Raw genomic sequence first — 23,058 nt, forward strand, 5'->3', positions numbered from 1 at the left:
TGACTTCCATCTCTACCTATTTGTTTTTTTAAAATTTTAGATTCGAGGGGCACGTGTGCAGTTTTGTAACATTGCTGTACTGTGTCATGCTGGGGTTTGGGCTTCTATTGAACCCCTCACACTAATATTGAACTTAATACCCAGTGGATGGTTTTTCAGCCCTTGCTCTCCTCCCTCCGTTCCTCAGTGTATCTTATTTCCATCTTTACGTCCATGTGTCCCCATTGTTTAGCTCTCACTTATAAGTGAAACATGCAGTATTTGGTTTCCTGTTTCTGCATTAATACACTTAGGATAATGGCCTCCGCCTGCATCCAGGCTGCTGCAGAGAACACGACTTCATTCTTTCTATGGCTCTGTAGTAGTCCATGGTGGATATGATCTACCCAGTCTTAAGACTGTCTCAAAATGAGAAAGAACAGATTGGGATTCAACTAACTGAAGATGTTATGGAGTGGTTTTCAAGAATTGTATTTTGGAGTGAAGAATTTTTTCACCCGTAGTTCCATCCCAGCCGAAATTCTGTATGTGAGATGTATGAAGAAAGGAACCTTTCCAGTTCTAGACTATAAGCTTCTTCAGGGCAGGGACTGTGTATTTATTACCAGATCTCAGCTCAGTGCCGGCACATACTGAGTGCTCCGAAGTGTTTCCTGGAGGAATAAATGAAGTTAACTGCCTTATAGTAACTCTCTCCTTTCACGTCTCCCTAAAACACCCCTTCTCTTCATGTGCTTTTAGCATGCTGTGTGCACTCAGTGCAGTAGGCAGGAACCCTTTCTCTTCAGCAAGGACACAACTTACAAGGGAGGTTTATGGCAAAGAATGTCTATTGTTGGCCAGGCTCGGTGGCTCACGCCTGTAATCCGAGAGCTTTGGGAGGCTGAGGCAGGTGGATCTCCTGAGGTCGGGAGTTTGAGACCAGCCTCACCAACATGGAGAACCCCATCTCTACTAAAAATACAAAATTAGCCGGGCATGGTGGTGCGCGCCTGTAGTCCCAGCTACTCCGGAGACTGAGGCAGGAGAATCGATTGAACCTGGGAGGCGGAGGTTGCGGTGAGCCGAGATTGTGCCATGCACTCCAGCCTGGGCAACAAGAGCGAAACCCCATCTCAAAGAAAAAAATAAAAGAATCCTATTGTTGGTTAGTCAGCACGAGGGAGACCACTAGGCCAAAGGCTTCTGAGGTGGTTTTTAGCAGAATAAAGCATCAAAATTTTCCAGGCCAAGGGAAAAGCAGACATTTTTTTAAGAATGTAAAATTCGTTTCCAGACCCTAGCATGTTTCGTTAGATTCAGCAGAGCGCTTACGAATTGACTGAAGGATTCTGGAATCATTTTCTGTATTTCCAAAGCACTTGTGTTAGCAGGAGACAAACTGCTTCTGTGACACTTTTGTGACCAGTTTCGCCTGTATCCTGCTGGCTCTCTGACTGTAATTCTTGGGTCCGTGCTCCTTGTTTGCTCATCCTTGTTTTAGTCATACTACTGGTATACTAGTATTTTCTTTTATGTTAGATTGCAGATACTTTTGAGACAAAATATGTGATTTTTCAATAAGATACCATCTCACACCCATCAGAATGGCTATTACTAAAAAGTCAAAAAGTAACAGATGCTGGCAAGGTCACAGAGAAAAGGGAGCGCTTGCACACTGTTGGTGGGAATGTAAATTAGTTCAACCATGGTGGAAAGCAGTTTCGCAATTTCTCAATGAACTTAAAACAGACCTGCCATTTGACACAGCAATCCTGTTACTCAGTATATACCCAAAGGAAAATAAGTTGTTCTGCCATAAAGACGTGCATGCATATGTTCATTGCAGTACTCTTCACTATAGCACAAACATGGAATCAACCTATCAGCAGTAGACTGGATAAGGAAATGTGATACATATACACCATGGAATACTACACAGCCATGAAAAAGAATGAGATCGTGTTCCGTGCAGCAACACGGGTGGAGCTGGAGGCCATTATCCTAAGTGAACCAACACAGGAACAGAACACTAAACACTGCATGTTCTCACTTATAAGCAGGAGCTAAACATTGAGTACACATGGACAAAGACACTGGGGCCTATTTGAAGGGAAGATGAGAGGAGGATGCAGACTGAAAAACTACCTATTGGGCACCTGGGTGATGAAATCCTCTGTACACCAAACACTCACAACACGCAATTTATCTATATAACAAACTTGCACATGTATGCCTGAAATGAAAATAAAAGTTTTTTAAAATGTGATTTTAAAAAATTCTTGTTGGGTTTGCTTTCGAATTGAGGACAGTTTTCTATGTCGCAGGAGTACTGAGTGAATCTTAACTGACTCTGCCCAAGAAAGAAAGAGGCAATGTTAGTGGTCACTGTTATCTACAGATGGGATGATGTAAAGCAAAGAAGATCCCAAGAGACCCGTAATCAATTGCTGGCTCTGCCATGAGTTCCAAGATCATGTACAAATCTCTGAGCTTTCGTTTTATTCATGTGTTAAAAAAAAAAAAAAAAAAAAGACAGGCCAGGCATGGTGGCTCACGCCTGTAATCCCAGTACTTTGGGAGGCTGAGGTGGGTGGATCACTTGGGATCAGGAGTTTGAGACCAGCCTGGCCAACATGGTGAAACCCTGTCTCTACTAAAAATACAAAAATGAGCTGGGCGTGGTGGTGAGTGCCTGTAGTCTCAGCTACTTGGGATGCTGAGGCAGGAGAATCACTTGAACTCAGGAGGTGGAGGTTGCAGTGAGCCAAGATCATGCCATTGCACTCCACCCTGAGCGACAAGAGCAAAACTCTGTCTCCAAAAAAAAAAAAAAAAGACAGAGTAGACTGGGTTTTAAGATTTCTCTCAGTATCTTGGTTCCCTGAGTAATTCATTCTCAGACTGTCTGGAGCAATCATTTACTTATCTCATTTAAGAAATAGCCATGTAACACCAAGTAGCAGGATATAATCGTTGGGATAGAGTAAGTAGTAGTAACAAAGTCTCAAAAAATTTGGTGCCTCACAAAAGGAAGGACGCTCATCATTAGCGATCCCAAAGTAGGCAGGTAATTCAGGACAGCTAGATAGCTTTGATTTGCTAGAATATTCAAAGCCCAGGGTTACGTCTGTTCGTTGTTCTGCCATTGCCTAGGGTATTATCATCATCTGCGTGGTAGAGGTTGACTCAGCCTGGCAATGGGGAAAAGGAGTCCAGGACAGCAGCTTCATCAAAAAGACCTGAAAGTTGCAAACGTCACTCTCACTCATGACTCATTAACTAGAACTTAGTCATGTGGTCACGTGTACAGCCAGGAAAGTAGAGAAATCTTTAGCTGAGTGGCCATATACCCACCTAAAACTTTAAAAGTAGGAGTGGGGCTCAAGGATTCTCTTACCAAAAGGAAAGAGGAAAGATTGGATATTGGAAGACGATCTCTACCACTATACCTTCTGTTATAATTTTAAGCCACTAAAACAATTTTTATTTTCCTATTTGTTTCTTGTCTAGTGAAATAGGCTGAGATCAGGATCTGTGATTTATCCCTATGTGTATATACACCAGCATATGTTATCTTGAATATAGATGGCATGCATTAAAAATATGCATACTTGATTTATATATTGGTTTTCAGGGTATCTAAGTAAGCACTATGGCCAGCCCTTTTCCTCACTCCTATATTCTCCTGTATCTACTTATTACTTGTTTAATGAATGTTACCTGTACAGCTTTAATTCTCAACCTAGTTGAACAGACTAGATTGGAAGCTATGAAGTAAAATTTTAAAAATACAATACAAATTGATTGATTAGGGGCAGGTTGCAACTAATAGTAACTGCTTTCTTTCTTTCTTTCTCTTTCTTTTCTTCTTTTCTTTTCTTTGAGATGGAGTCTTGCTTGTCACCCAGGCTGGAGTGCAGTGGTGCGATCTTGACTCACTGCAACCTCCACCTCCCCGGTTCAAGCAATTCTCCTGCCTCAGCCTCCTGAGTAGTTGGGATTACAGGCACCTGCCACCTTGCCTGCTAACTTTTGTGTTTTGGGTAGAGACTGGGTTTCACCATTTTGGCCAGGTTGGTCTCGAACTCCTGACCTTGTGATCCACTGGCCTCAGCCTCCCAAAGTGCTAGGATTACAGAGTGAGCTACCACACCTGGCCACAACTACTATCTTTTAATACTTGAGGGGAAGATAGTACTATCCTATTTTGGGATAGTTTGATTACCTGTAATGGAAAACCAAGAGCTTTCCAATACGGCTTCATTATTTAATTTTAAGTGTATTTCCTGGACATAACATATAATTACATTAACCAGTACACTTTAAAACGGAGTTCTTCCCTCAAAGATTTTTGGGTTCTGCCCCCTCTGTCCCCTTCACCAGTGTTAATTGTAAAGAGATTACTGTAGTGCTGGGTATTGTTAAAAGAAAAACCAGCCAAATTAAATTTAAAGGAGTTGAATTGAGCAATAAATGATTCGTGAATCCAGCAGCTCCCAGAATCACAGCAGATTCCGAGAGACTCCAGCGCAGCCGTGGGATGGAAGAGGATTTGTAGCCGGAAAAAGGAAAGTGACAGTACCAAAAACGGAAGCGAGGTGCAGAAACAGCTGGGTTGGTTCCAGCTCGACATTTGCCTTATTTGAACGTGGTGTCGACAGTTGGCTACATTTGATTGGCCAAAACTCAGCGATTGGCATAGGTGTGGGCTACACCTCCACTTGTTAGAGTTTATGATATACAGAAAAATCTTTAGGCCGAACTTAAATACATAAGGAGGCAGCTTTAGGCTAAACTTGGTGTAACAGTATGACTCTACATAGTATAGACCTGTTTATGGATGGTCATATAAGGCTCATTTTAAAAACTGACTTAACAGTTTACTGATTCAGTGTTAACATCATCTTTGGCTTCCAGTTCTTCACTTGCTGTACTTACACACCGTAATCTTATAGTAGAATGAAAAGCACCAGTCTGTGCCTTACCAGTTTTACATTTGATATGGACCTTGCGGAAATTGTCCCTGCTCTCTCATATCCAGTTTCCCCAAATTCCCCTTTCAAGTCTACCTCCTATTAGAACTGACTATAACCACCCCTCACTCCCGCCCCCCGCAAATGGTCATTCCATCAAAAGAAGAAAGACTTAATTCAAGCTCTGGGTGAGAGTGTGGCAGTGCAAACTGAGAATAGTAGAGCAGACTGCAGCATCAGGACAGGCTGTGTTTGTGTAAGGACAAGCCTTGATTCCCTTCACAAGCATGCCAACTTGCCAAAGATAAGTAAAACATAAGACTCGGCTATAGTCTGGTCTAGGAAGAGCGGTTCTTGGCCTTAACTCAGCCTCACTTCACATTCCCAAAGCTTTTAATGAGCCTCAACTTGAGGCATCTTTACTCTTGTCATATTTGTCTCCAAGGGACAGGACTTACCTATGTGCTAAGGGTCTGCTCCTACCTCTCTATGTCAACAGAGGGCAGCAGAGAGCATCACCCGGCAGCCTAACCTGTAGGCTTCAAACGGGGGCAACAGCAATCCAAGTGCCTAGGGAAGCAAATGCATGGGGGGTGCATCCATTGCCCCCATTTGAAGCCTGTAGGTTAGGTAACCGGGTGATGCTCTCTCTCTACTGCCCTAGACATAAAGAGGTAGGAGCAGACCCTTAGCAATAAGTCCTGTCCCTTAGGGAAACATCTAAGTCCCTTGGAGACAAATATGACAAGATAAAGAGGCCTCAGTGAACAACACTGGGACAGTTACAAGCATGGGGGGAGCGTATTAAATGTGTTGCTGTGTGTAGGATGGCCCCATGCAAGGAAGACTATTCTTGCCCCCAAATTTCAGTGACCTTTCTTCTAGTATTGTTTCCCAAATTCAAGTAAAACGTTCCTGTCCACCCCACTAATTTAACGTCTACACCATTTTGTGTAGTTATGCATCTCACCAAAGGTCCTTGATACTTAGAAACCGGCTTTTTAATCTTTGCATTGCCACTTCTTAAAAATGTATCTTTAATTTTACTCATTGGATGATGAAAGATGGGTCTTTAAAGGGGGAGGCTTAAGGGGTAATGGGTAGAATTTAAAAGTATAGTCAGTTTTCAGTAGATTACAGAGGGTAGATAAAAGTTATTTTAGATGAGCCAATCTCCCTGGGGCTCTTATTTTCTCACATATGAGATGGAACCAAAAACTACCCTATTTTAAAGACATTTGTAAACTCTAAAGTACAGCACAAGATTGTTTACCAAGAAAGTGTAAGACCAGAATTTGCTCCCAATTATCATTTCTGGAATTTAGATATCTGAAACTCCAAAAGAGGACAATATAATGAAGATACTTTAAGGCTGAGCACAGTGGCTCACGCCTGTAATCCCAGCACTTTGGGAGGCTGAGGTGGGTGGATCACTTGAGGTCAGGAGTTTGAAACTAGTCTGACCAACATGGCAAAACCCTGTCTCTACTAAAAATACAAAAATTAGCTGGGTGTGGCGGTGCGTTCCTGTAATCCCAGCTACTTGGGAGGCTGAGGCAGGAGAATTACTTGAACCTGGGAGGCAGAGGTTGCAGTGAGCCAAGGTCATGCCACTGCACTCCAGCCTGGGTGACAGAGCAAAACTCCATCTCAAAAAAAAAAAAATTTAGCCAAGCATGGTGATGTACACCTGTAATCCCAGCTACTCGGGAGGCTGAGGCAGGAGAATTTCTTGAACCCGGGAGGCAGAGGTTGCAGTGAGCTGAGATTACTCCGCTGCACTTCAGCCCAGGAGATAAAGTGAGTGAGACTCCATCTCAAAAAAACCAACCAAACCAAAAACAAACAGAACTCAGAATTTACCTTGAAATGAAAGTCAGAAAAAGGATAGGTCACAGGTAAAATATGCTTTTTAACTTTTGAATAGAGAGAAATAGAAAAATAAAAGATTCACAGTTATTATCTGTCAACCACAGAATAGGAATAAGCTATGAGAAAATGCCTGAAGTTCAGAAATTTAAAATACATGTTTTGTGGTTTTGATTATGAGGTTATTGAGTGACATAACTAACATCGTTACCCTGTTGAGGTGCTATGCTATACCTATAATTACTTCCCTTTTTCAGTAAGTCACAGAACATTTAAGTAACCTTGCCCAGGGCTTCAGAACTAATATATCTTAAAGCCTGGATAAAGATAAATGGTAAAAAGATTTATGTGAAAGTCACTGACTTCAAAACATCAAAGACAGACCTTGCTGTTGAGAGGAAATATTAGGTCTTAAAATGTTGAACTTTTGATGATGACAGAGATAATAATAATAAAGTGTAAACACCATGTAAGAGTTAGAAGACAGAATTTACCAACATATTGAAATTATTGGTGTCAGAAAAGGAACTCTCATAGTACAGGGAATCTGATTTTAATTTGTTCTTTTTTGAATATGATGAAAGAGAATCAGTTAATGACATTGTGTTATCAAGGATCTTTTGGCTGCAAGTGACAGAAACCTGTATCAAACTGGTTTAAGTTTGTTTGTTTGTTTTTTAGAGGGAGTGGAGAGAAAGGGATTGATTGGGTTGTGTAATTGGGAAGTCCAGCAAAGTAACTGACTTCAGACAAGACTGAAGTTAGACGCCCAGTGACCTTTGTCAGGAATCAGTCTTCTATCCTTTACCTCTGGTCTGGTTTCCTCTGCCCTCTATATGGATGGAGATGACAGCCCTCTGCCTACTTGTCCTTAAAGCTAGTATCCTGATGAAACAAATGTTCAGCCCCCACCCCACTGATAATTGTCAAACATCCTGGGGATGACTCAGATGATTCTTATTGGCTGGCTTGGAGGGTGTGTCTATCCTTTCCCTAATTATCATGACCAGGGAGTTGAGTTGGCCAGCCTTGTGCTACATGCTCACTCTTAGAGTGCTCACTTCAGACGGGGTCATCTCCATCTGAACCACATGACTAAAAGCGGGAGAGAGAGAGTTCCTTCAAATGGGGCTGATGTGGAGGCAGACTTTAAAAGGCAGATATCCATTACTCTGATGTTTTGATCTTTAATTCCATTGCCTGCAATGTGTGGCTAAAGCGGAAATGCCAACTTGTATCTAGCTAAAGAAGGGAAGAAATTAAAACGGGATCAAGAGAATAGAAGTTAGACAGTTAAGAGGGTTTTATTGTATTTTTTTTAACATGAGCTCTAAGAAAGTAGTATGAATTCTATGTGAATGAGTAATGTATAAAGTCTTCTTTTGCTCTTTCAACGTATAAAGTACCTTTACGACTCAGTATATTATCATTATTTTCTCTCTCTCTCTTTCTTTCTTTCTTTCTTTCTTTCTTTCTTTCTTTTTCTCTCTCTCTTTCTTTCCTTTCTTTTTCTTTCTTTCGACAGAGTCTCGCTCTGTCACCCAGGCTGGAGTGCAGTGGTGCAATCTCTGCTCACTGCAACCTCCATCATCTGGGTTCAAGTGATTCTCCTGCCTCAGTCTCCTGAAGCTGGGACTATAGGCGTGTGCCACCACGCCCTGCTAGTTGTTTGCATTTTTAGTAGAGACGGGGTTTCACCATGTTAGCCAAGATGGTCTCGATCTCCTGACCTCATGATCCACCTACCTTGGCCTCCCAAAGTGCTGGGATTACAAGCATAAACCACCAAGCCCAGCCTCAGTATATTATTTTTAATCCCACAAAGGTTTGGTTTATGGTACTTTGCCAGAATTAGTATGTTATGGAATAGTGTATTTTGGGGATGGCAAATATTTTATTAATTGAGAAATCCGTCTGCTTTTGACTTGCTTCAGCACATTTGCATCATCAATCAGAGGAGAATCCTCACATCCCTCATTTGCAGTCATCCTTTTGACAGGAAGAACACATTGAAGCTTCATTAAGCTGTTAAGATTTATTCTAAATAGCATATAAAATCTCAAGCAATTGCTTTTCTCCAGCTGGCTAGATGTTTTATTATCCTTTAATAAAAAATATTGGATAGTTAAAATCCAAGTAACTCACAATATTCTTTAAAGTTTGCCATAATATGTACCTTTAATATAAAGATGATTGTAGAATTTAACATGAGGCTTTAATCTTTTTAAAAGTTTACAGATACATATTCAGTGCAAATTTTATTTATAGTGTACCTTTTCAAAAAGAGTTTGAAGTGCTTATCATTAAGAATGAATATGTATAATAACATTAACAATAGAGAAATCCAGCCCAAAACAAGGAAGAGAAAGCAAATATGCATGTAAATATATGCTTTTGTGATTAGCATATTTTAAAGCATATGAATTTTAAAGTTGACTCTGAGCTTTCCAGAAGCAGGGTTGAAAAACTGAAAATTCAGTGGATTACATTTTTATCATTTAAAAGGTAGACAGACATCTAATAATTCTTCAAGAACAGAAAGTCTTTTTTTTTATATTAAGTCGTAAAACAAATTCCTCATGTGAATTCCTTACATGGGAGATATCATTCAAGATAATGGACAACACAGAAGCAATATGAATCTTCCTCATAATCATTTTTAATAAAAACAGGACCATAACACTCAATGATAGTTATTCTGCTAAGGGGTATTAGGCTAATGAAATTTAGATAGCATGTAGCTTTCTGATGATCTCCTTTGACACAAGGATAGATTTGAGTGATGCTTATAAGAATGTTTTCCCTTAGATGTTTCTTAAAAATCACTTTCTCAGATAGGCATTTAATGGGAGCTGGACAGGGGAAAAATGGAAGTATAATAGTAATCTGCTGAGGTCTTTGAATATTGAAATTCAGTTGTTGACCAAGGCTCCGTATGCTTTGGAATAGAAATAGGGTTAACATTCTGATATGAAATGGAGAATTCTGACCAATATTCCCAACTAGGAGACAGATTGTTTTCCAAATTAGTTCACATCATTTTATGCAAACTACATCTTTATGTAGAAAACTGTAGCTGCTTTTTAAAAACAAAGAACAGAGCTCTTGATCAGCTAGCATAACTACCTGAAGGTTCCCCTGACCTGTTTCAGAACCCCAGAGAGTATTCCCCAACCACCTGAAGGAAAATGACATGGATGAACTTTTCTTTAGACGGTGGGTCACTAATAGATATTTTTTGAATTTCCTGAAAAGAATTTTGTATTAGTCTGTTTTCACGCTGATGATAAAGACACACCTGAGACTGGGTAATTTACAAAAGAAAGAGGTTTAATTGGACTTACAGTTTCATATGGCGAGTTAAGCCTCACAATCATGGCAGAAGGCAAGGAGGAGCAAGTCAAGTCTTACATGGATGGCAGCAGGCAAAGAGAGTGAGGAAGACTCAAAAGCAGAAACCCCTAATAAAACTATTAGATAAGTCAAGTCTTACATGGATGGCAGCAGGCAAAGAGAGTGAGGAAGACTCAAAAGCAGAAACCCCTAATAAAACTATTAGATCTTGTGAGACTTATTGACTATCATGAGAACAGTATGAGGGAACTGCCCCCGTGATTCAGTTACCTCCCACTGGGTCCCTCCCACGACATGTGGGGATTATGGGAGTACAATTCAAGATGAGTTTTGGGTGGGGACACAGAGCCAACCATGTCGGATCATTCAAGCTTTATTATAAGCAAAATAAAGATGTCGTATTCTTTCTTGTGGTTCTGATTCCTGGTTCTGCACAGTTGTTGAAATTTCCATTGTTGAGAGAGTAGCCGGGTCTCAATAACAAAATAAAACCAGCTACCATTATAATATACTGAGTATCTTCTGTATGTGGGTACTGTGTGCAACTCTTTACATGTGTTATAATATTACTTTAACCTTCATATGGTAATATAGGCTATTATTATCCCCATTCTAATAACGAGAAAACAAAGTCAGGTTTACCTGAATATTCGTAACTAGTAAGTGGCAGAAATATGATTTGAGCCCAGATCTCATTACCAGCTTTTAACCACTACACACTGTTGCCTGTGAAGGAAATTTGAGTCTCCGTGTATTAGCATTTGAGATCACTAAACTCTTTCTTTTTCCTGGTATTTTTGACAAAAATTGCCCATGGATCATGATACTTTGGACTTTGATTCTGACTTAAATGAGTTGTTTTCCTTTTTTAAAAACCCCTTTTTTTCCTCAGAAAACCTCCAAAACTAGAATAGCTTATATTTTTATAGCAGAATTATTGTACCTTAATTTCTATATATAGATTTTTATCTAATAATGAGTTTTAAATATCTTCTTTGAAAATGAGACCAGAGTCATTTTCCTGATCTGTTTCAGAACCCCAAAGAGTATTCCCCAACTACCTGAAGGAAAATTACCTGGATTAACTTCAGTTATTACTGAAGTTTGAGGAGATTCATTTGATTCTTAAAAGAGCTTGCTCACCTTGAAAATGGCTTTGCAGTCCTCCACACTGAGTATGCCCAGGTACTGAAATTAAAAATTACTTATAATGATGGGACTTGGCTTTTTATCTCTAGAGTTGCATTGTTCCATACCATAGCCACCAGCTACAGGTGACTGTTTTGGGAGTTAAATAAATTAAAATCACATTACATTAAAAATTCACTTCCTCGAGAACACTAGCCATCTTTCAAATACCCAGTAGTCGCATGTGGCTAGTATATTAGTGCAAATTATGGAACACTCCATAATCACAGGAAATTCTCTTGAACTGAACTTCTCTAGACTGTGCATTTTTCATGCCTTTCTCTCCCTTTCTACCTTCTGCTTCTAAAATGATAATGACTTCTCCAAGACTGACTTCTATATCTTCCATAATTTGGTGAGACAGCTTATCTTTCCAATGATTTCCCATGATCATTGACATGGAGGAGTCTTTGTCAGCCCAGTTGATGTTTCTGTGGTATGGGAAGCATGATAACCCAGGCCACGTTTATCTTACTAAAGTGTCAAGTCCATAAGGCCAGCTAGTTTTTATTTTCCAGGTTATATATTGAGCCAAGAATCTTAGGTGACTGTTATTAGAAGCATTTATAGAGCCTGTTTTGTTGAATTGCTTCAGAGACTACTCCCATCCCTAGTGGACTTATTATTAGTAATTATGTTGCTGTCACACCTTACAGCAAATGTATTAACTTCTGTAGCAGCTTTAGCCTTTTTTTTTTTTTTTTTTTTTTTTTTTTGAGAGGGAGTTCTCGCTCTGTTGCCCGGGTTGGATTATAGTAGTAGTGCCATCTCGGCTCACTGCAACCTCTGCCTCTTGGGTTCAAGCGATTCTCGTGCCTCAGCTTCCCAGGTAGCTGGGATTACAGATGTGCACCACCACACCCAGCTAATTTTTGTATTTGTAGTAGAGACGGGGTTTCATCATGTTGGCCAGGCTGGTCTCAAACTCGAGACCTCAGTTGATCTGCCCGCCTCGGTCTCCCAAAGTGCTGGGATTACAGGTGTGAGCCACCACACCCGGCCAGCTTTAGATGTCTTTAAAAAAAAGAAAAACAACTTTATTGAGATGTGATTGACAGAAAGCTGTAGATATTTAATGTATACAACTTGGCTGGGCGCAGTGGCTCACATCTGTAATCCCAGCACTTTGGGAGGCTGAGGAGGGAGGATCATTTGAGCCCAGGAGTTTAAGACCCACCTGGGCAACATGGTGAGACCTCATCTCTACAAAAACTTGTTTAAAAATTAGCCAGGCATGGTGGTACATGCCTATAGTCCCAGCTACTTGGGAGGCTGAGGCTGGAGAATTACTTGAGCCCAGGAGTTTGAGGTTGCAGTGAGCTATGATCGCACTACTGCACTTCAGCCTGGGTGACAGACAGAGCGAGACCCTGTCTCCACAATAAATAAATAAATAAATAAAAAATACACACACAACTTGATGTTTCTTGGGTATCTTATTAAGTTTGCCTCTTTGCCTCTTTCTATTAGTCTGTATTGTTTTGAAAGAAAAAAATGTTTTTCATAAATCTGATTCTTTTAATGTATCCTGGTTGGCTTTGGTCGCTGTTAAAAGAAATAGAGATGTATATTATTCATCTTTCCATTTATTGGTTCTTAAATAATGTTGTACACTCAGACCTACTGGGCATGTACCAATACTGTATTTGCCTTGAGCACTCTCCCATATTACATGGGTAAACTTCTTTGGTCTATGTTTTTTGTAATGATATTCCACAATAAGCTCCTTTAGGGAAATTTGTTGACTATGTTGTTTGCCAACAATATTCTATTGCTTCAATATATACAGTACACTGAATATCTTTGCTGTGTGCAAAATAATCCTGAAACATTTTCCTTTGCCAAATGAGCTAAGAAGTGTGCAGTACTTACTAGTGGCCAGGTTTGGACCCTCCAGAACCACATAGAAAACAAGCAACCACTTTCTTTCTCTCACAGTTGTGTAACTAATCTGATTGAGAAAGAGAGCAGATCTCTGTTCAGAATGTTCTTGGTCACTGGACACCTCATAACTGAAACTTTGTATTAACCATGATTGTTCTAGTTTCAAGGATTTGAGGCCATTTCCCAAGTTCAGAAAAATCATGATCAGCATTTGTCAAGTATTAGCCATTCTGAAGTGTAGTGATGAGGAGTAGGGACAATAAATATATTCATCTCCAATTTTGTATAACTGAAAAGTGTAAAAATAAAGAAGCAAGAGATGCCTTTTGAGTGAATTTAATACAGCTGTTTTTGTTGTTAATAATAAAACATCTAAAACATCTTACTGAAACCAAAACTTGCTCAAAGTTTTCATTAAGCGCCCTTTTGGAGCTGTGTCTTAACTGACTGCCAGAAGTTGAATAAACCAATGAGGAAACACTGTACCCTTCTTAAAAGTAGCAGTAAGTTTTTCTACCGTGTCCACTTTTGATACATCATGAAGGTCAGCAAGATGTTACTGCTATACAAAACAGTTACATTCATGTAATATTATTTTCCATATTTCTGTTTTCTTAGTTACTAGATTATCGTTCCCATGCATCCTTCCCTAAATTTTCCTTTTACAAGTCGTGGTGGGCCGGGCATACATGTCCACTAGTCTGCCAGTTTTAGAAATGGTTTATCTGACTTTGATTTGTTTTGATTGCATCAGGCATATTGCTGAACAGTAAGAAAAGGGTTAAAGAAAAGAGCTCTAATGAATAAAAGATGGGATTTCTTCTATATGCATTTTTGTTAGCCTTGATTCCACCGAAATTCTATTTTGATTCTTTCATTCAATAGCAATAATAATGTTTATGAATATCACAGCTTGAAACATACACACACTCTCTCTCTCGTTCTCTCGCTCTCTCTCAATCTCTCTCCCTCTCTCTCTCTCCTCAAGCTGCCAGTCTGTCTTAAGGCAGTGGCAGATGCCTGATTGGCGGGCTCTGTTTATTCTGTGACCAGATTCCTTCTAAGAGAGGGAAGGCCAAGTCTGCCCGAAGCCTATTGGCCGGGCCTGCTCTGGACCCGCCCCTCTTTTTTTCGTGGCACACAGCAAAGCGAAGTCTGTGCGGAATCCTAAACCAGCCCCATTTACATCCATTCATGAATCTGTGACGTCAGCAAGCCTTCGGGCTCCTTTGCGGTGGGCTGGAGGATTGTGTGCGTGGAATCCCCCTCCCCTTTATTTTTCTAATTCAGCAAGGCTTTTAAAATTAACCTTACCTCTTTTCAAAGCAAGAAAATGGAACAGCATGTGTAGGAATTCTTCGTTGTTGTGAGTATTGCACTCTGTTTTTCCTGTTTCATCAGCATTTATTTCGCAAGGACGGACAGGAGAATGTATTTGTGATTTGAGGTGATTAGAAAGCTGATATTATTGAGGGCGAGACAAGAGAGACAGGGGCAGAGAGAAACCCGAAACCCTGTTACAACGAGGAGCCTCTGGAACTGACAGCTGGTTTTCCTTCGCTTGTCTGCCTGCTAGACGGGGGCATTTTTCATTTACGGTTCTGCACGTTACCTCGGATGCCTGCTTGGCTTTCCTTAAAGGGAGATTCATTTGTCTGAGAGATGATGTGGATGGTATTAGCGGAAAAGCTCAGAACACCAGAAAGGTGCTGAGAAAAGCGGGGCCGCCAGACCGCGCAGGTTCTGTCCTGCGGGGCACTTGTCTTCCCTGCGACCGTCCTTTCTGCGGTCTTCACCCTTCACCTTGCCTTTGTTTCCAGTTGTGTAACAGTCAGTGTCTTGCGATTGCGATTTGGGGACGATGAATATTTGTTCAACCATTTTCCAAAAGCTCTTATGACGGGAGCCATAGTGGTGTATTTATATATATTCGCAGCTCTTTATGTCACTCTTTACGCTTTATTTATAGTGTCAAAACCCTAAAAAGCTGCATTAGAGGGAAAGGGGGAATTATCCTTACACTCGAGTTTTTCAGTATCCTCTAACGAAAACTAAGAAGTGGTTACTATGTTCCACAATTATATTGCATGGAAATGCACGCGAGTGTTTTCCTGAGATGAACTTTTAGCTGAAAATAGTTTATTCCACTGTGTTGGGGAAACATCGAAAAGTCCTGGCATGTTCCGTGTATGGAGTTGGTTTGATAGTTTGCTACTGGAGTTTCAACAAAAAGTTAGTATTTGTGATTGAATGTGTCTTCCAAGGGTCTGGTGTATCCTGGTGAAAGTTTTGAGAGTGAAGAGGGATGTGACATTGTGGCAAGTTCTGCCCTGGGGCAGCTCCTCAACCCTAATAATCTGACAGCGTTTCCCAACTGCTTCCCTTTGAGCAATTCATAATGCCAGTCTGCAGCATGTACCCAGCTGTTCTTTCTGGTGAGAAAGCAAAATGCCTCGTATTTCTTATAATACAGCCTGTCATGTTTACCTTGTGAAATCAATGCTTAATTTTCAGATTTTTACTTAATTTTCCGGTTATCTTGTATCGTGAAGCAAGGCTCCTAAATTATGGGTTTCATATCTTTTGAATTATTGTTCTTAATGTATCTTCCAACTGTAAACTCATCTAATTTCAAACTTATGCCTGAGGATCAATCATTTTGTATTTCTGAGTGCATTTGAACTTGCTGGAGTAATAGAGCGAAAACTGCTGCCTGATTCTAAATCAGATCTTTGTCCTATACTCACACAATTGTGGTCTCATATTTTGCTATTTTTTATATGCTGGGTTTAACAAAGGAGATAACATTGTAGACACAATATTTATAAACATCTTGAGTTATTTCAGCATTTTCCTTTTCTGTATACCTTCAGAGAGTTTGTTGAAACTAGCAATTTCCAAGTAATTTTAAATTATTAAAGTCTACTAGATCAAAAGATCAAATTATTAGGATATTTTAAAAATGTTGTTTACGTAATCAAACTCATCTTTAAAAATGTTCATCAGACTCTGTCTTTGATGCACATTTTGCCAAAAGAGAGCCTTATTTCTGTGAAAGAAGTAACAGTATGCACTTGGAATTTACTAAAGTAAAATTGTTCCTTTAAGGCACAGAGTAGATATAGAATCCCCCTCTCTCTCCCTACTCTTAGTGACTGTATTCTACATTATATTTATCTTCATGTATAGTGTACTTGTAGGGAAAAAACAATAACTCTTAATTGTTTAATATCAAACAATAAAATCCTGTGTATCAGTGACTGTCAATAGATGGCTTTCTGTTTAAAAATTGAAGCTACTCCAGAAGTAGGAATTAATTTATTTAGTAAACAAAGTCAGTCAAACCAGAGCCATGTCCTGGGGAACTGTCAAAAGAATGGTTCCTAAGGGCCAGAGGCCATATCCGCTGGTATATGACAAAACAACCCTGCTTCGATGGCAAAACCGGTTAGTTTTGTTTGCACTGTGTGCCTACCCTCATTCTGTGTGCTTCAGCCGAATTGCTTGGCGAGCTCAGATAATTCAAGATAGCCAAGATGACCAATTCTGCCAGGTGGCAGCCTGATCTTGCAATTTTGATTAAAATAAAGAAAATCCCCAAGAACACTTTGCTGCTAAAAAAAAAAAAAATTCAAAAAATATCACACCCTTGCTCTGTGTTATTAATCTGTAAGAATATGGGGGAGAAAAAAATTTAGAAAATGCAGTCTTTACTCTGAAGGAATCCAGAAAGTAAAATATCAGAAATAAACTTCAGTATTAGAATTACCTGTGGAAACTTTTCCCCCTCCCTCCCTACCTCTTTCCCTCTCCTCCCCCTCCCCTCCCCTCCCTCCCTTCCTTCCTTCCTTCCTTCACCCTTCCTTCTTTTTCATTTTTCCTATTTAATGTTTTTTAGTATATTCGCAGAGTTGTACAATCATCATCACAATCAATTTTAGAACATTTTCATCATCACAGTAAGAAACCACATACCCATTAGCAGTCACTCCTCATTTCTCTTCACTCCCCAGCTCTAGGCAACCGCCAGTCTGCTTTCTCTATATATAGATTTGCTCAGTCTGGATATTTTATATAAATGAAATTATACAGTACATGCTCTTTTGTAACTAGCTTATTTCACTTAGTGTAGTGTTTTCAAAGTTTATCCATGTTGTAGCCTATATCAGTACTTCTTTTCTTTTTATTGCCAAGTAATATTCCAGTGTGCCATATTTTACTTATCCATTCATCAGTTGATAGATATTTTGGGTTTCTGCTTTTTGACTATTAAGAATAATGCTTCTTTGAACATTTGTGTATACATTTTTGTGTGACTTTCTTTTAATTTCTCTTGAGTACACACCTGGGACTGGAATTGCTGGGTCATTATGATTACTATATGTTTGACATTTTCAGGAGATGCCAAATTGTTTTCCAAAGTGGCTGTACCATTTTACATTCCCATCAGTAATGTATGAAGGTCCAATTTCAGCACATCCTCATCAACACTTGCTATTATATATCTTTTTGATTAGAACCATCTTAATGAGTTTGAAGTGGGATCTCATTGTGGTTTTTGCTTTATATTTCCCTAATAGCTAATGATGCCAAGCATCTTTTCATGTGCTTATTGGCCATCTGTGTATCTTCTTTGGAAAAATATCTGTTTGGACACATTGCCCACATTAAAAATTAGATTATCTTTTCTTTTCGACTTGTAAGTGTCCTTTATATATTCTGTACACAAGCTCTTTATCAGATATATACCTTGCAAATATTTTTCTCATTCCATAGGTTGTCTTCCCTTTCTTTTTTTTTGAGATGGAGTCTTGCTCTGTCACCAGGCTGGAGTGCAATGGCGCAATCTTGGCTCACTGCAACCTCTACCTCCTGGGTTCAAGCGATTCTTCCGCCTCAGCCTCCCGAGTAGCTGGGATTACAGGTGCGTGCCACCACGCCTGGCTAATTTTTTTGTATTTTTAGTAGAGACAGGGTTTCACCATGTTGGCCAGAATGGTCTCGATAATATTGTTTGTGGTATAAAAATTTTTAATTTTGATAAAGTTCAGTGTTTATTTTCTTTTGTTGCTTATGCTTTTGGTGTCATATCTAAGTTGGCTTTGCCTGACTCCAGGTCATAAAGATGTACTTCTATTTTCTTCTAAGAGTTTTATAATTTTAGCTCTATATTTAAATGTATGATCCATTTTGAGTTAATTTTTGTGTATAGTATAAAGGAGTTCAACTTTATTCTTTTGAATCTGGATATCCAGTTGTTCGAGTAATATTTGCTTAAAAGACTATTCTTCCCCCCATTAAATTGTCTTGACACCCTACCAGGGAACTTGAAAAAATACTGGCACCATGCTCCCACCTCCAGAGATTTATATTTAATGGGTTTATGGTGGGCCCCAGTGATGATGCATTTTTGAAAAGCTCCCCAGCTGATTCTAATGTGCAGCCAGGCTTGAAAACTATTGATATGCAGGGTCTTAGAAGAGAGAGGCTTTCAGAATCAGGAGAGAAGATGGGTGAAAACATAGAATTATGAAAAGGAGGGAAGAGAAAAAAATTAAGAAGATTCATACCAGAAAGCTTGAGTTTTCTTGTGAATCACTCAAAGAGTAAGGTATCGTTGGAAGTTAGTGAACTGTGTTAAAGAGGAGGAGCTAATATTTATTAAGCACTTTCTACATGCCTATAATTTTTTTTTTTTTAAGCAGGGTCTCCCTCTGTTACCCAGACTGGAATATAGTGGTGTGATCACAGCTCACTGCAGCCTCAGCTTCCTGGGCTCAAGCCATCCTCCCACCTCAGCCTCCCAAATAGCTGGGACCACAGGCACACACCACTATGGCTGGCTGTTTTTAAAATTTTTTGTAGAGATGAGGTCTCCCTATATCACCCAAGCTGGCCTCAGACTCCTGTGCTCAAGTGATCCTCCCACCTTGACCTCCCAAAATGTTGCAATTACAGATACGAGCCACTGTGCCCAGCCTACATGGATATAAACCTGTTGGGAGCTTTTATATACATTATTAAAATATAATCTTCATCCAACCTGGGCCACATGGCAAAACCCTGGCTCTACAAAAAATACAAAAATGAGCCAGGTGTAGTGGCATGCACCTGTAGTCCCAGTTACTCGGGAGGCTGAGGCATGAGAATTGCCTGAACTCGGGAGACAGAGTCTGCAGGGAACCTTGATCGTGCCACTGTACTCCAGCCTGGGTGACAGAGTGAGACTGTGTCTCAAAAAGTTAATTAATTAAATATAATCTTCATGATATGAAGTAGATAGTATTATTCCCACTCTACAGATGAGGGGAAAAAAAGGCTCAAATAATTCATTGACTCAACCAAAGACGCCAGGTAGTGTATGTCATACCCAATTTTCAAACCCAGTTCTAATTCCTAATTCTGTTCTTTCTTCTATTTACTGTGGGCTGTGAACATTAAGTATTGCCATGAATTGCTCTTGGTCCAGTCCAGCATGTATTTAAAATCTTCTGTAGCACTGCTTTGGACTGGGCAAAGAGTAAGGTAAGTTAGGTGTTGGGGGTTATATAGGGTTAAGTGTTGGCACAGCAGGTGCAGTGGCAGATAAGAAGGTGGGAGTAGATGAGGATTATCCCTTAATAGATAACCATGGGGTCCAGACTGGCTATACCCTCCCTAGATGCAACCAGCAGAAAAAGCCCTAAGAGGGTAGAGGGCCAATATACTGGGCATGAGAGAATGATTGAAGGAAATGATGGAAAAGAAGATGAACCAAGTAGAATTAGCAAGTGTGAAGGTGTTGTTATCATTTTAATATTCATTTAATCAACAAATATTGTTTGCACATTTACTATGTGTTCTAAGTATTAGGTACACAGCAGTGAATAAAACAGACATAAATTGTTGCCCTCTTGGAACTTACTTTAATCTAATAAAAGGAGATGAACAGTAAATAAGTAAATTATGTTTAGACAGTGGTACATGTTAATGAGAAAAATAAAGATTGGAGGGGACTAGAGGATGCAGGGTGTGGGTAAATTTAAAATAGGACTTTTGCATTGTATTGTTTATGTGTGGATAGCGATTCCTCAAAGAGATGGTGAACCATCAAAGAAAAGGGTCAGTGGTTGACCTAGTCAGGCACCCTGGAGATGTAAGGAGAGTTCCTTCTAAGTCCTAAAAGTCAACGTGAATTTTCAGTATTAACTTTATTGTGTAAGTGCCACTTTGGGGAGATCAATGATGTTTCTGCTGGGTGGAGATCAGGGCAGGTGTGGTGCTTCTTTTAAACTTACATGCTTCTCTATTAGAATGAATACTCCTGGCCGGGCAAGGCGGCTCACGCCTATAATCCCAGCACTTTGGGAGGCTGAGGCTGGCGGATCATGAGGTTGGCAGATCAAGACCATCCTGGCTAACATGGCGAAAACCTGTCTCTATGAAAAATACAAAAAATTAGCCAGGTGTGGTGGCATGCGCCTGTACTCCCAGCTACTCAGGAGGCTGAGGCAGGAGAATTGCTTGAACCCGAGAGGTTGTTGTAGTGTAGTGAGATGGCGCTACTGCACTCCAGCCTGGGTGACAGAAACTCCGTCTCAAAAAAAAAAAAAAAAAAATAGATCCCCCTACATAAGTGTGTGGGTGTGGATGTTTGCCCCCCTATAATATCACCACTGAGAATCACCGCATAGTGAGGCATAATGAGAGGGATGTGTTCTGCTTCTCACATGAATTGGGCAGAGATCCAGCAATGTAGGCAATATTGAAAACACTTAAAATTTTTTTGCTTTTAAAAACACTTTAGCAGAAGTTTTACACGCACCACCTTGAGCAAAGGTTGAATGGAACCCTTGGTGTATAGTAAAGTTTTTAATAATGAGGTTCTATTATGCAACCATTTACCTGCCTTCTTTATCTAGAAGATTCTTATACTAAATTGGAGAAGATCAACATGTTTTCTCTTTACCTACTGCAAGGCATGTGGATGCAGTGGAAAAAGAACTGGACTAAGACTGAAGGCGTCTGTGTAGCAATCAGGTCATCCTTACCGGGTCATCCTTAGAAAGGAAGTTACACACTTAGCTTTTTAAAAATTTTTCCTTAGCTTTGGTTTTAACATGTGAGATGAAGAAATTGTTCTTAGTGATCTCAAATGTTCTTTTTAACGCTAACATTGTAAGATTCTTGGAACCTGGATGTTAATTACCAGCATTAAATAAGCAAGTGATAATTTCTAAGGCAATCTAGTTAAAATCTACTTTTATTACAATTCTTTCACAGTATTGTTTTTTCCTCAAGGTGGAGTTTTGCTCTTGTTGCCCATGATGACTGAGTGCAGTGGTGTGATCTCAGTTCACTGCAAACTCCATCTCCTGAGTCCAAGCGATTCTCCTACCTCAGCCTCCTGAGAAATTGGGCTTACAGGCATGCACCACCACACCCAGCTAATTTTTGTATTTTTTAGTAGAGACAGTGTTTCACCATATGTTGGCCAGGCTGGTCTTGAACGCCTGACCTCAAGTGATCTGCTCACCTCAGCCACCCAAAGTGCTGGGATTATAGGCGTGAGCCACTGCACCCTGCCCTTTCACAGTATTTTTATAGAAATTTAACCCCCATGGGATGCTGCTACAGCTGGGGAGGAGGATAAAGTGTCAGAATTGTTTCAGATGGAGACATCTAGGTGATACAGTATAGGTTAAATCACTTTCAGATTTGCCAGAGACTTTCTCATAAGCAGGAAATAGATTCCTGATGAGTTATGACTTCACCACCTTTAGGCATGCCCATTATAAATGTCAATTGTCTTGACCATTGTTCTCTGTAGTCAGGAAAAAAAAAAGCTTCCATTAGACTAGTGATTCGGTGATCTGGGCTAATAGGGGATGTGGCTACAGATAATCCAGTAACCTCAGTTTGGATGTATGTTGTAGCCTTTTCCTGCTGTGACCTTTGTTAGTGCTCCTAGGAAACAAAATTCATCCTGTTGACTCTTTCTGCCCATCTTTCACTACCTCCTTTTGTCTTCTAACTTGGGCTGAAGCTGGATGAAGGATGAAGACTATATTAAATTAAAAAAATAAAGACCCACTAAATTCACAAGTAGTATAATAATCGGCCTTTGTAAAAGTAAGATACTATTCAGTATGATAATTGCTAGCTTTTGAAAATTGTTCTTTTCATAATTTTCCCAATAACAAGTTGGTTGTTGGATTGATATTTTACATTTGTAGATTTTGTCAAAAAAGATAAATTTTAAAAATTACAAACAGAAAATCTCCCTTTCATTTTTATGTTCATTTCATCAGTTTGGAATTTTTCTTACAGCCTTCTTCATCTGTCTAATTGTCAAGCCAAGAGGTCTGATGTCTAGTCCTGACAGCTATCATAATTTCATATAGCATTTTCATTTAGTAACAATATATATCTGTGTAGCAGTGTGGTAAAAACATCTTGCAAAAAGCAGTCGTGTTGCAGGGCAACCCTAAGAGAACGTGCAGTAACTGTACAATTTTAATTGTTTGAAATTTTTCAGGAAAAACAATGTAGAACGTCCTGCTGACAGATGGTGATTGTCTTCAGCGTGCTCATTTGCATTGTGAATTCCTGGGCTGGGGGTAATAGTAGAATTGAGCAATTCTGAGGACATTTTAGTGAAATTCTGGATTCACAAAAGGCCAGAGAAGTGAAAGAATGAATTGATTCAAGGTTAAGGTAGCCAAAGATGAAGGATTGGAGAAAGATGACAGGGAAAAAGGAGAGCAGAGCCCAGGGAGACTGTGGCTAAGCTGATGAGGCAGCTGGCAGCCAGGACAGCAGTTTCCAC

The 23,058-nt window shown here is 39.8% G+C and overlaps 1 protein-coding gene across 10 annotated transcripts in view; it reads left to right on the top strand.

Annotated features, from left to right (window-relative positions):
• The window catches only part of MAP3K13 (mitogen-activated protein kinase kinase kinase 13), a 195,493-nt gene that overhangs the window by 54,128 nt on the left and 118,307 nt on the right, over nucleotides 1–23,058 (top strand). For 2 of the 10 annotated variants that reach the window (XM_064366890.1, XM_012457726.3), the window contains exon 1: nucleotides 13,319–14,616. The exons of the other annotated variants lie outside the window; for them this stretch is intronic. The gene's annotated coding sequence lies outside the window, so the exon portion shown is untranslated. Of the gene's footprint in view, nucleotides 1–13,318; nucleotides 14,617–23,058 lie in introns of those variants that run through there. 10 annotated transcript variants of the gene reach the window in all.

The sequence above is a fragment of the Aotus nancymaae genome, unplaced genomic scaffold, assembly GCF_030222135.1.
Source record: "Aotus nancymaae isolate 86718 unplaced genomic scaffold, 86718_ANA_hifiasm-v0.15.2.pri h1tg000067l, whole genome shotgun sequence".
NCBI classification, from domain to species: domain Eukaryota; kingdom Metazoa; phylum Chordata; class Mammalia; order Primates; family Aotidae; genus Aotus; species Aotus nancymaae.